This window comes from Otolemur garnettii, unplaced genomic scaffold (genome assembly GCF_000181295.1).
Source record: "Otolemur garnettii isolate 467f Iridium unplaced genomic scaffold, OtoGar3 scaffold00179, whole genome shotgun sequence".
NCBI lineage: Eukaryota > Metazoa > Chordata > Mammalia > Primates > Galagidae > Otolemur > Otolemur garnettii.
Window position 1 is genome coordinate 1,881,598 of NW_003852574.1, and position 12,783 is coordinate 1,894,380.

The following is a 12,783-nucleotide window of genomic DNA, read 5'->3' on the forward strand; positions in this document are numbered from 1 at the left end:
AATGTATGATCTTTTGTGTCTGTCTTCTTTCACTTGGCATCATGTTTTGAGGTTCATCCACATTGTAGCAACTATTAGTACTTCATTCCTTTTGTTTGGTTTTGTTTATTTTGGTAAAATGTACATCACAAACAATGTACTATTTTAATCTTTTTTTTTTTTTAGAGACAGAGTCTCACTTTATCGCCCTCTGTAGAGTGACATGGCATCACAGTGCATATGACAGCTCTTGGGCTTAGGCGCTTCTCTTGCCTCAGCCTCCTGAGTAGCTGGGACTACAGGTGCCTGCCACAACACCCAGCTATTTTTTGTTGCAGTTTGACTGGGGCCAGGTTTGAACCCGCCACCCTTGGTATATGGGGCCGGTGCCCTACCCACTGAGCCACAGGCACTGCCCCATTTTAATCATTTTTAAGTGTACACTTCAATGGCATTAAGTACATTCACATTGCTGTGGAGCCATTACTGCCCTCCACATCCAGAACTTTTCCATCATCCCATACTGAAACTTTTTTTTTTTTTTTTTGAGACAGAGCCTCAAGCTATCCCCCTGGGTAGAGTGCCGTGGCATTACAGCTCACAGCAACCTACAACTCCTGGGCTCAAGCGAGTCTCCTGCCTCTGCCTCCCAAGTAGCTGGGACCACAGGCGCCCGCCACAACGCCCGGCTATTTTTTGGTTGCAGCTGTCATTGTTGTTTGGCGGGTCCAGGCTGGGGATTCAAACCCGCCACCTTAGGTGTACATGTCTGGTGCCTTAGCCGGTTGAGCTATAGGCGCTGAGCCCCCATACTGAAACTTTATACCCATGAAGCAGAACTCCCCATTCCCTCCTCCCCCAGCCCTTGGAAATGACTGTTTTCCTTTCTGTCTCTATGAATTTGACTATTCTAAGTTTCTAGGTACCTCATATAAATGGAATCACACAGTGTTTGTCCTTTTGTGTCAGGGGTATTTCACTTAGCAGAAGTCTTCAAGATTCCTTCATATTGTAGCATGTGTCAGAATTTCCTTCTTTTTAAAGGCTGAATAATACTCCATTGTGTGTATATACAACATTTTGTTTATCTGTTCATGTGTCAGTGGACATTTGGGTTGCTTCCACTAGTCTGACTAGTATAAATATTGCAGGGCTTCTTAAGCACTGCAGCAGCCTGGTAGACAGTTGGGAGGGGTTTGTTCCCATGTTCCAGGCCTTCCAGATCTACATTTTTCCCTCTTAGACCCCTGCAGCCACACTGGCCTACTTGCTGCTCCCTACCTGCAATGCACACTCCCTACCTGCAATGTACACTCCCACCTCAAAGCCTAACACCCTGTCGTTTCCTCCCCTGAGGCTTGGCATGGCCCCTACCAGAATGATGGCATGCCTCTGCTCAGGTGTCTTCTCTTCAGAAGTGCCCCCTCTGACCCACCAGGGTAGTCTCCCTCCTTCGTCTTCCATATTGTTCTTTTAAGCACCTGTTACACTCTGAATGAATTGAGCTTGACTCTTTGTCTTCCTGGTGTTTGCCTGTATCTTGTACCATAAGGTGAATTCCATGATCTGAGTGGCCTAATCTGCCTTGCTCACTGCTAGGGAGCCAATGTCTGCAGTGCAGCCCAGGGCCAGGTGCCCAGGATCCTGACAAGGATCAGATGCTTAGTAGAACCACACATGGGATGTTCTGGCTGCCATTGAAGCCCTAACCCCCTCTTATATTTGGATTGTATTCACTATGTCTTTCATCCTAGGCACCCCACTCTGTTCTCTGGAACTCCCCAACTATTGTGTCCTTACTACTTACCCTAGACATTCCCTCTACCTTCTGCTAGGTGAAAATCTGGTTGTGCCTGAGTATGTAATATTCTCCTCGTCCCCTCAGCAACCCTGGCTGGACTCCCACGCCCTCTCTGGGGTGATTTTGGGCCTGCTGCATGAGCCTGGCCCTCAAACATTGATCTTTCCCCTCTTGTAAGACGTAGGCCATACAGTTCTACCACTATCTTTCTCTTAACATTGTTGGCTGGACTTCCCATTGCTTCTCACTTCCCTGGAGACTTTGACATCCAACTCCCAGGCTTCCTGCCTGCTTCATTTGCTGTCAAATCTTCCTTCCAGAAAGGGAGGAAGACAGGACTAATGTTTTTTTCAGTACCTACTGTGTACCTGGCACTGCTCTTCTTCATGCTGGGGTTGCCCCAGCCCTTCTGTTGGCCCATTCTGGCCCAGGTACTCTGGGAATGGTGATTCTGAGGCTTGTGCCTCAAAAAAATGTGCCCTTCCCTTTGGGAAGTGTGTTCCTTCCTTGGCAGTGTATGGCTTATTATTCAGTAATTAGCAATGTGCCAAGGACAGTGTGCTCATACATGTGCTTGCAGGCATACAGTATGCATGCATACACGTGCCTATACATGTGTGCATATACTGTCTCATACTTTTTTCTCAGCTCTTAATCACCACTCTTGAATCCACAGGCAAGCATTTCCCTTATGTGAACACCTGTCTTGATGGGATTTAGGCTCCAGTAGCTGAGTTTAATGTTCTCAGTGTGTGAAAACATATCAGGTAGGAACATGTGCCTTGAGCCTGTGTTCCCCAGACATTGAGCCCTGGGAAGGGACTAGAGTAAGGAGGGGGCGCCTGGTACTCAGCAGGGGTGCAGGGCTCAGCAGTGGGCAAAGCCACCTGAAAGAGATTTATGGCTCCTCAGATGGGAGATTTTGGCCTTAGTCCAGGCCTTCAGGGCTGTAATTACCTCACATTAGGCTGAGCAGTGAGGGGCACTGAGAATCAGTTTCTAAGGCAGAAAGTAAGAATGGGAAATTGGGCTCGGTGCCTGTGGCTCGAGTGGCCAAGGCGCCAGCCACGTACACCCAAGGTGGCAGGTTTGAATCCAGCCCGGGTCCACCAAACAACAATGATGGCTACAACCAAAAAATAGCCGGGCGTTGTGGCAGGTGTCTGTGGTCCCAGCTACTCGGGAGGCTGAGGCAGGAGACTTGCTTGAGCCCAGGAGTTGGAGGTTGCTGTGAGCTGTGATGTCACGGCACTCTACCCAGGGGGACAGCTTGAGGCTCCTGTCTCAAAAAAAAAAAAAAAAAAAAAGAATGAGAAGGTAAGGAAGTGTGGTGGAGATGGTGCATCTCCTGTAGGAAGCCTTTCACTGGTTGGTCTCTGCCAGTAGGAGGCAAGATCCCTAAGGGGCCAATAAGGGGAATGGTCCACAAGAGGAATCAGGTAATGAACACCTAGCTCTTTCCTGGCCCTCATAGTCTGAGAGAAGGAAAGATGGGAGCCAAAACACCACTGATCAATACTGGATTTCTCCTTCTGAGTTAGACCCCTCACATAAGGAATGTAAGAAAGCCATAGAAGAAAGACTTCACGTAGGCAACAAAAGAAAATGAGCCACTATCCATGTACGTTTTTCTGTGACTAGGTCAAGAGGTATGTGGGACAATTGACATGCTAATGTTAAAGGCTGGAAAGATGGTGACTTTCCTTCCCTTTTTAAATGTCCTTTGGTCTTGAAGTGAGTGTTATTTATTGGTAGATGTGGAATATATTTCCTGCTGGAATCTTGAGTCTCATTTTTTATCATTCTTAGTGTCTTTCATAAGCTTTATAAAGAATTGCATTCAGTTGGTCAATGCTTCTTTAGCACAAACCTTATCTGGGCATTTGGCCCCATGCTACATGCAGGCAAGGAGAGAGAGAGAGGCCAGAGGGCCCACCAGCACAAAGGAGCCCTTCCTGCATGAAGCCAGGAGGAGTCTATAGGAAGGCACAGCAGAATTCTCAGAACTGAGGAATCTAGTGCGGGCCAATGGAGGGTAGGGTGCTTCAGCTGGGTTTAGAAAGTTGAACTGGATTTTAAGGAAAGGGCTTTGCAGAAAGAGAATAGAGCCTGAGCTGTTAGAAGTGGGGGTCAGGGAGGAGCCTCTGGAGTCCCCGCCTGTAGGCAGTGTAGAAAGAAGAAACTGCCTAATAAGAGAGGCTGCAGTGTCTCCACCTATGTGCAGTGGAGTTGGTGACAGCACTCTTGCACCTCCTTGAGTGGGAAGAGTAAGCATTAGCACAATGTGGCCCCTACAAGGCTTCATATATGTAGTGTGCTGGTGGCATTGACATAGGAAACCCATACCTTTTTCAAATAAGCTTTCTGAGTGAGACTCCTGAGCAGGGCCTACCCTTGTGTCCTAGACTTTGGAGTCTTTTCTCTTGTACACTTGCCTATCATTGGCCTAGGATGCCTTACAGGCCCCAGAATTATTGCCACATGCCCAGTGTTTTGGCCACTACAAACACAGACAGCCTGTGATTCCCTGATCAGTTCTAACCCCTTTGGTAATCAGTTCCCAAACATCTACTGAGCATACTGTGGTCTGGACCTTGTGCCACACTCGACTCAGGGGTCACCACATGTGGAGAAAAGGCAGATGGCCCACTTTTCTCTTGAGCTGCTCCCCTTCCCCAGGGTTTTCTCTAACTCTGCCAGCTCACATTTCTCCTTCTGGGAGCCCCTGGACCACTTTCCTCTCTTGCCACACACAAGTTTGCAAATTCAAGTCCCTCGTTATTTTGTATATGATAAATAAGAGTTTTGTGTGTGAAAACACTCGTCTTGAATTCTTCTGGTTGCAATAAATTTGAAATTATAGAGCAAAGGGTTCAGAAGGTTTCACTCTCATTTTACTTCCTGTTATTTCTAGTGCTAAGAACTGCCTGACTCAAACCAGTGCTGTAAGCCCTTTGTCCAAGGTGGGGTTCTTCAGCTGTTGCAACAGCCCTGCCCAAGAACTAGCACAGTGTCCCAAGCTGTGAGGGCAAATGACAGAGGTACTAACAGGGTGATTCTGGGGGACAAGTAGGGGTGGGAAATAGCTGACCCACTCTATTGTTTTACTCAGAGCTAGAACTAAGAATCACAGGTGATCCCCAATCACAAGTTTTTTTTAACAGTCTTGTAGTTACAGGAAGTTTTTCCTTGTTTTATACAGAATCATAAAAAGCAAGCAAGTTGGCTGGGTGTGGTGGCTCATGCCTGGAATGTCAATTGGGAGATTGATGTGGGAAGATGGCTTGAGGCCAGGAGTCCAAGACCAGCTGGGCAACATAGAGGGATCCCCAGCTCTACAAAAAATATAAGAAAAATTAACTCAGTATGGGGGTACACGACTGTAATCCCAGCTACTAAGGAGGCTGAGGCAGGAGGATCACTTAAGCCTAAAATTTGAGGTTGCTGCGAGCTGTGACTTTGCCACTCTTCTCTAGCCCGGGCAATAGTGCAAAACTCTGACTCAAAAAAAAAAAAAAAAGCAATTGCTACTAAAAACATTTTTTTCTTTAATTTAGATTTCTTAAAAAACAAGTAGGCTTTATTTCTGGACAGAAAACTTTTTTTTTTTGAGACAGAGTCTCACTATGTTACCCTCAGTAAAGTGCTGTGGCATCACAGCTCACAGCAACCTCAACTCTTGGGCTTAAGCAATTGTCTAGCCTCAGCTTCCCGAATAGCTGAGACCACAGGTGCCTGCCACAACTCCTGGCTATTTTTCTTTGTTGTTGTTGCAGTCATTGTTGTTTAGCTGGCCCAGGCTGGGTTTGTACCCACCAGCCTCGGGGTATGTGGCCGGCGCCATAACCACTATATTATGGGTGCAGAGCAATGGACAGAAAATTTTTTAATAAACAGACATTATTTGATGGTTCTTTCTCCCCCAAATAGACAATAGACATAATTTTTGACTTCCTATGGTTTCAGGCCAGATAGGGTGTCCCTGGAAATCTTGAACAGCAGGCTCTAGGAATCACCATACACTGGGATGTTTCTAGGTCCACCTCAGTCCCCTAAAACATAGCAGGTCTTCAGCCAATCCACTTATTGGTGATGCAGACACTAGGTTATCTTGCTAACTGCCTTGTTGGCCTCTGGCTCCCTTCTTGTGCCTAGACCAGCGCTGGGTATGAAGTAGGCCCTTAGCCATCTTTGTGGGCTAAGGATGTGTGCTGAGAGCAGGCTGAGTGCTGAGTCTTTTCTCACTATTGGGTCTGAGGAGTAGGTTTCAATTTCCTGTTCATAGCAGAATTTAGAAGAGAGCTGATAAGCACAGCATTGTCCTCTTGGTAATAGGCTTAGTAGTAGAAAATTGCAGTTGGAATCTGAGAAAAACTGGTTCAGCTTTATGTAATAACTTCCAACTCCTGATTAGAGCTTCCTAGCTTTAGAAGCTTTTTTCCTGGGTCAGAAAACTGAGATGCTGCACAGCTCAAAGTAGTGCCCATGTGGGCAATGTCTATGTCTGCAAGCCTGGGGTTTTCAGGGGCCTCAGTGGCTCAGAGCTCCTGGGCTACACTTGGGAGCCATGGAACTCCCAGAAGACAGAGTTAGGAAATATGAACAGAGGGATGGCACCAGGGCTAAAGGCTCTTAAGAAGGCTGTGAAGAGGTGGCTACAAGTTTTCCTGGCCAGCCAGGTATACACTCAGAAAACTGAGCTTCGTCAGGGAGTCCATGGAGACATCTGGTTGGCCTGGAGACACTGAAGGGTTCCCTAGTCACAACAGACTGGACATCCTCAGAAGCCTTAGGTGCAGGAATGTGCTGTGATTTGACCAGAGAAATGTCAGTGTCCTGGGTTCAGTCCCTTTCCAAAAGGAAGAATCTCTAAAGTTGGGGCCCTCATTTTCTCTGGTGTCCTATGACGTAGCCATCTGGAAAGCCTAAGTGATGATAGAGAAAGTCCTTCAAGGATTGCTGAACTAGATCTTGGCTCTGGGCAGTGACTCTGGCTTGGCCATCTGCTTACCTTTTTAGGTCCTCTTCTGGCCCTCTCAGCTTGCATCATGGTTTCCCACCTGTCCTGGCTTCCCTAGGGAATCTCCTACCGATGAGCTGTTACCCATGTTTGGTAACTGAGTAGGAAAAAGGCATTAGGTCATCACTGCAAAGCTGTAATGCTCTCTACCTTCTACTGAACTAGAATTCAGTAGAATTCTAGCTAAAGAAGCCAGCTTTTTTATTGCACTGTATTAAAACCCAATCTTTAGATCATTCCCCTTTGGCATTTGTAAATAATTAGTTGAACTTGCCCTTTGTAAAAGATGATTGGAATAAATGTAACTGTTTAACTCACCTAAAAGAAGTTGCTTTCAAGCTTTAGCAGGGTTGTTTCCTATAAACCTACAAATTATTATTATTATTATTATTTTGTGAGACAGAGTCTCAAGCTGTTGCCCTGGGTAGAGTGCTGTGACATCACAGTTCACAGCAACCTCAAACTCTTGGGCTTAAGCGATTCTCTTGCCTCCCAAGTAGCTGAGACTACAGGCACCTGCCACAATGCCTGGCTATTGTTTTGTTTTATTTTTTGGTTGTAGTTATCATTGTTGCTTAGCAGACCTGGGCCAGGTTCGAATCCACCACCCTTGGTGTATGTGGCCAGTGCCCTTGCTGACTGAGCTACCAGTGCTGCCCTACAAATTATTTTTCATCAATCATTTATAATAGCCCATGGAACTTCTGCTTCTTCAACTGCCAAAGATGGATTGTCCCCACATTAGGTTCTGGGAACCCCTGTCCTCAAGAGGGTCTCACTCAGACCTCAGAAACAGACCACAAGCAGATAGTGCCTCACACTGGGCACCCGTAGCACAGTGATTACAGTGCCTGCCACATACACCAAAGTTGGCGGGTTCAAACCCAGCCCTGGCCAACTAAAACAAGAATGACTACTGCAACGACAAATAGCTGGGGGTTGTGGCAGGTGCCTGTAGTCCCAGCTACTTGGGAGGCTGAGGCAGGAGAATTGCTTGAGCCCAGGAATTGGAGGTTGCTGTGAGCTGTAATGCCTTGGCACTCTACCAAGGGCGATGAAAGGAGACTCTGTTTCAAAAAAAAAAAAAAAAAAAATCCAGTAGAAAAAATAAACAGGTATGGTCAGACATTGAAGAACTTGGGGATCTTGGTTCCTGAGAACCACAGAGGTGCTTTGATCAAAGGACTAGGAACCCCTAAACAGAACCCTTAGGTAAAAAGGATTGCATTTACCAGTCACTTGCCCTCAGTTGAGTCATCAGTCACACGATGCTTGTCACAGATACCATAGTGCAAGATACATTCAGCCTTCAAAATTACACTAAGCTCATGGCATTTGAGGCTTCAGCTGACGGATGGCCACATATAGTTCTTGTGATTCTGAGAAAGCTATGAGATGGAGACTGAGGGGGAGGTCAAGGTAAAAACCACATGAATTGCTATTTATACTCACTGGTCTCTTTCTAGCATAGGATGAATTTGACCTGAGGTGGGCCTGGCCCAATTCTGAGTGAGACAATCCAAGGAGCTAGGTATCACTTGAGGCAGGTCTAAGAATTTGGTTTTTGTTCTGCATTGTGGGTGACAAGTCCATAACCTTTGTGCTTTATCAATGGTATTTCCCCCGATCTTTCCCAAACCCAGCCTTCCAGGCAATCACTACTAATTAATTGGTGTTAGAAGAAAATTATCCTTATTTCCCATCCTTGCTCTGGATTCTGGACTATCTGTTCCTGAAGGAACCAAGGTCAAATCGGATTGCCCTGAGAGATTGCTCTATCCAGCAGACCCACTCAAGCTTCAAGACTAGAGAATGAATTCCCCAGGGCTTGCTGGTGTTGTAGTCATGGCCTGCCTTCCCCCTGCTCCCAGACTCTGAGGGTCTCTCCTGTGATGCTACAAGCTTTCCCTGGCCCCTGTGTTTGATGACAGCGACTCTTGTTCCTCTTACCAGTCCCTCTTGCTATATTCTCTCCTTGCTGAACCTGCAGTCTCATCCCAAACTCTTTCTCTCAGTAACAACAAATAAGTCAGAGCTCACTGCCTTAAACTTGTTCTCTGCTGGCCCAAACAGACTGGCCTAAAACCAACTGAAGCTTGTTGTTTTGTTATAGTAAGAGACTCAATTGCTAGAAGTTTCTCAATGGGAAGAATGAGTGGAGGTGGTAGGTACCTGGTATGTCTAAAACCAATGATTCCTTTATTTGTATGCTCAGGGGTATTGTTGCAGGAAGACAAGGCCCAACGGAGAGAAAGAGCACCCAAATACCATATTTATAAGAGGAAGGGTTTTATTTACCAGCTGGAAGCTTATGGCATAGAATTCCAAATGGCCATGCTCCTGGACTGGCTTGGTCTTTCTCTTTTTATTGACAGTCAAAAAGTTCCAACCCACAGGAACCCTTCTCATTGGCCAGTTTGAATCAAATGGGACATGCTATTCCAGCCCCTCCAGAACTATAGGATTTCACAGAACTTGGAAATTTCCAAGTTTCAGGAAGTTAAGTTTACAAATTCCCAAGAGCTGAGTCACCATGAAGAGGACCCTGCAGGTGTATCCTTGTGGTCTCCTTGAGAAGACCTGTTCTCCTAGACCTCACCCTTCTTGGGTATCCTCTCTCATTCCCCCCTTTTGAGACTCAAATATATTTTAATTGGGGGTGTCGATATCAGTTTGCTTCTGCAGGTGCCAATATTAATTACTTTTCAGCACTGAGATTTTAGGGACTGTGACACTTCTTGGGTTCTCTACTCAGGTCTTAATAGTACCATGGCAGGCTAATATAATACGAGTTTTTACTTTTCCCTGTGTGACATTCTTCACCCACTTTTCCTAGAGCCCAAAGTCCAATTAAGACAAGTCCCTCGAGGAGTTTCCTCAGGCTTTAGCTGTGCATTGACCACCCAGCTCCCAGTATACAGCTGGAGCAGGGCATGTTGACCGTCTTAAAAGTTTCCTTATTGGGTGGCACCTGTGGCTCAAAGGAGTAGGGTGCCAGCCCCTTATACCGGAGGTGGAGGGTTCAAACCTGGCTCCGGCCAAAAAAAAAAAAAAAAAAGTCACCTTTATTTCCCCAGGGGCAGTGAAGCTCTATCCAGCAAGCTGTGATGACTCCAGGTAAGAATTACTTCCACCTTCACTGCCTTGGGTGTGGTCAGAATGATGGTGTAAAGTTCTTTCTACCTTGGTTTGAGAGGGACCAGATTCTGATTCTGGACCTAGACTTGGTCCCCTTGATCCTCCAGAGAGAAAGGATGTATAGACACAAAAGACTAAACAGAACAAGGTTAATTACCCAAGTGGAGATTTTCCTTGCTACTCTTCTAGGGTTTTTATCTATCCAGTTCAGTTTCTCTTAGTTCTTTTAGGAGTCCCTGCTAAATTACAGAGGATTGACAGAGGTCTTTTTTTGGTTTTTTTTTTTTTTTTTTGCAGTTTTTGGCTGGAGCTGGGTTTGAACCCGCCACCTCCGGTAGTTGGGGCTGGTGCCCTCCTCCTTTGAGCCACAGGTGCCACCTGACAGAAGTCTTTTTGAACAACACCAGTGGCAAGGCCTGTATTCAATTAAGCTTTGCTTCCTGGAAGAGTTTACCAATTCCTGTTCTTATGGCCCTGTTCATGCACTTTATCCTGTTCAAACTTTGAGGCCTATAAGTTACATATAGTTTCCAGGTGATACCCAAAGCTTTAGCTATTATTTGCTCTATTTTTGTTATGAAGGTTAGCCCATTGTCAAATTTAAACCAGAGTGGCAACTTAAACTATGAGACAATTTCTTTGGGCGACACTTTTACTACTTCAGGAATCCTTTTTATCCTGGTGGGGAAGGCTTTTACCTATTCCAAGTATGTCCAGACCATCACCAGCAAGTACTTTTTCCCTCTACACCTGGGCATTTCAGTAAAGTCTATCTGGAAGTCCTCGAAGGGCAACGCTCCACACAATTGGATTCCTAGGGGTACCGCTGGTCCTTGGCATGCGTTGAACTTGTTGCAGGTGACGCACTGTAGACTGACAGTTTTGGCTAGGGCTGCCAGGTGGGAGATGTAGAGGTACTGGCCCAGCAACTTCACTAAAGACTCCTGTCACCACGGTGGCTCCTAGAAGCTGGGGGATTGCTACTCGTCCATCTGGCATCTTTATCCATTCTCCCTTTACTTCCTGGTTCTCCTCTTTTGCCAACCATTCTTTCTCTTCCTGGGAGTCGATAGATGAGAGCTCCAGAACCCGTGGGATTGGGGGAGCTAATCGCAACATCTGGTGGGGTTTGGATGCAGTCCTTTTTGCCTCAGTACAGATCCTAGTGTTCCCTTTAGTGGTGGTGGAAGCATCTTCTTGATGTCCACAATAGTGCATCACTCACATTCCGGGGTTTTCATAGTGCCTTCTAGCAATCTCCTGCTGATACGTAATGTCTTTTTCTCCAGAATTTAATAGTCTCTTTTCCTTCTATAATGCCCTGTGTACTTGGAGAGTCAGAAAAACATACTTCGAGTCTGTAGATATTCACACTTTTCCCTCGATCTAGTTCTAAGGCTTGAGTCAAGGCAATTAATTCAGCCTTCTGAGCCGATGCTCCTTGGAGTAGGGGGCTTAGTAGCCTCTACAGTCTCTGTTAAGGTAAGCACTGCATACCCAGCCTGCTCACCTTGTACCACTATGTAACTGCTTTAGTCTACATACAAGTTCCAGTCTGCATTTGTCCAAGGCTAGTCACACAAGTCAGGTCTGCTAGAATATACATTATCCATAACTTCTGTATAGTCATGCTCAGTTTCTCTTCCACTGACTGGAGGGAGTGTGGCTGAGTTCAGGGTGTTCTTGAATTAAACAGCCAAAAATGTCCCTTAGTGTCCATTAAAGTGACCACAGTGTGGAGTACTTTCACTCTGACATTTTTCCCTAGAGTCAGCTTCTTGCACAAGGAGAGTAGTAGCAGCTGGAGCCCATAAGCATGGTGGCCATCTTTTTGCCACTCCATCCAACTGCTTAGAGAGGTAAGCTACAGATCTTGGCCAGGACTCTACCAGCTGGGTTAACACACTCATAGTCATCTTTCCTCTCTCTGAAACATACGGAGTGAAGGGCCTGGCCACATCTGGTAGCCCCAAAGCAGGTGCAGTTATCTGGGAGAAGGTACGTTTCTGTTCTCCTCATTCTAAGAGCTCTCCCTCCTTTCCTTTAGTTGTTTTATACAAGGTTTTGGCCAAGGTGGCACAGTTGGGAGTCCAAAGGCATCAGGAGCTTACCTTGCCTAAAAATTCCGAACGTTGCTTTTGGCTTGTGGGGGTGGGGAGGCGATGAATGACCACATTACATGCCTGGATTTCCCTCCCCTGCTGGATAGTAAATCCTAGATAACGTACTTGCTGCTGGCAAATCTGGGCCTTTTGTTTAGACACTTCATAGCCACATACCTTTAGATGTCATAAGAGATAGTCCGTGCTTCAGGCGCAGCCCTCCTGGGTAGGGTGCCCTAAAAGGTCATTGACATATTGGAGCAGCACACATTCTAATTCCTCAGCTGGGAATTTCTGGAGGTCATGAGCTAGTGCTTCTCAAAATCATAGGTGTTTTTGAACCCCTATGGCAACCTGGTCCAGGTATACTGGATCGTAGTTCCTGCGTCTGGTCTCTTCCACTGGAAAGCAAACAGCCTGTGGCTTTCTGGAGCCAGCCTTATACTGAAAAAGGCATCTTTTAAGTCCAGGCAAGTGAACCACTTGACTTCTGCTGGCAGCAGACTCAGCAGAGTATACATATTAGGCACAGTAAGTTGCAGTGTTACACAATTACACCATTTACTGGGAAATCTTCATTCAGGTCCTAATTTTTCTTGAGGTATCTGTATAGACACAGCAGATAACATTTAATACTGTCTAAATTTTTCCAGGGTGGCTAACAGGCGACCTATGTTGAGCTTTAAGGCTTCAAAGCAAATATAACTACTGTATATAATTCTATACTCTTCGGCCAGTCTTTT

The 12,783-nt window shown here is 46.0% G+C and overlaps 1 long non-coding RNA gene across 2 annotated transcripts in view; it reads right to left on the minus strand.

The window, feature by feature from the left end:
* Positions 1-1,203: 1,203 nt before the first annotated feature.
* The window catches only part of LOC111728687, a 14,924-nt gene continuing 3,344 nt past the window's right edge, over positions 1,204-12,783 (minus strand). Inside the window, exons 2-3 of one of the 2 annotated variants that reach the window (XR_002775910.1) lie at positions 12,455-12,457; positions 1,204-1,215 (exon numbers count right to left, since the gene is read on the minus strand). This is a non-coding gene — a long non-coding RNA (uncharacterized LOC111728687). The remainder of the gene's footprint in view (positions 1,216-12,454; positions 12,458-12,783) is intronic. The other variant, XR_002775909.1, reaches the window with a different exon arrangement.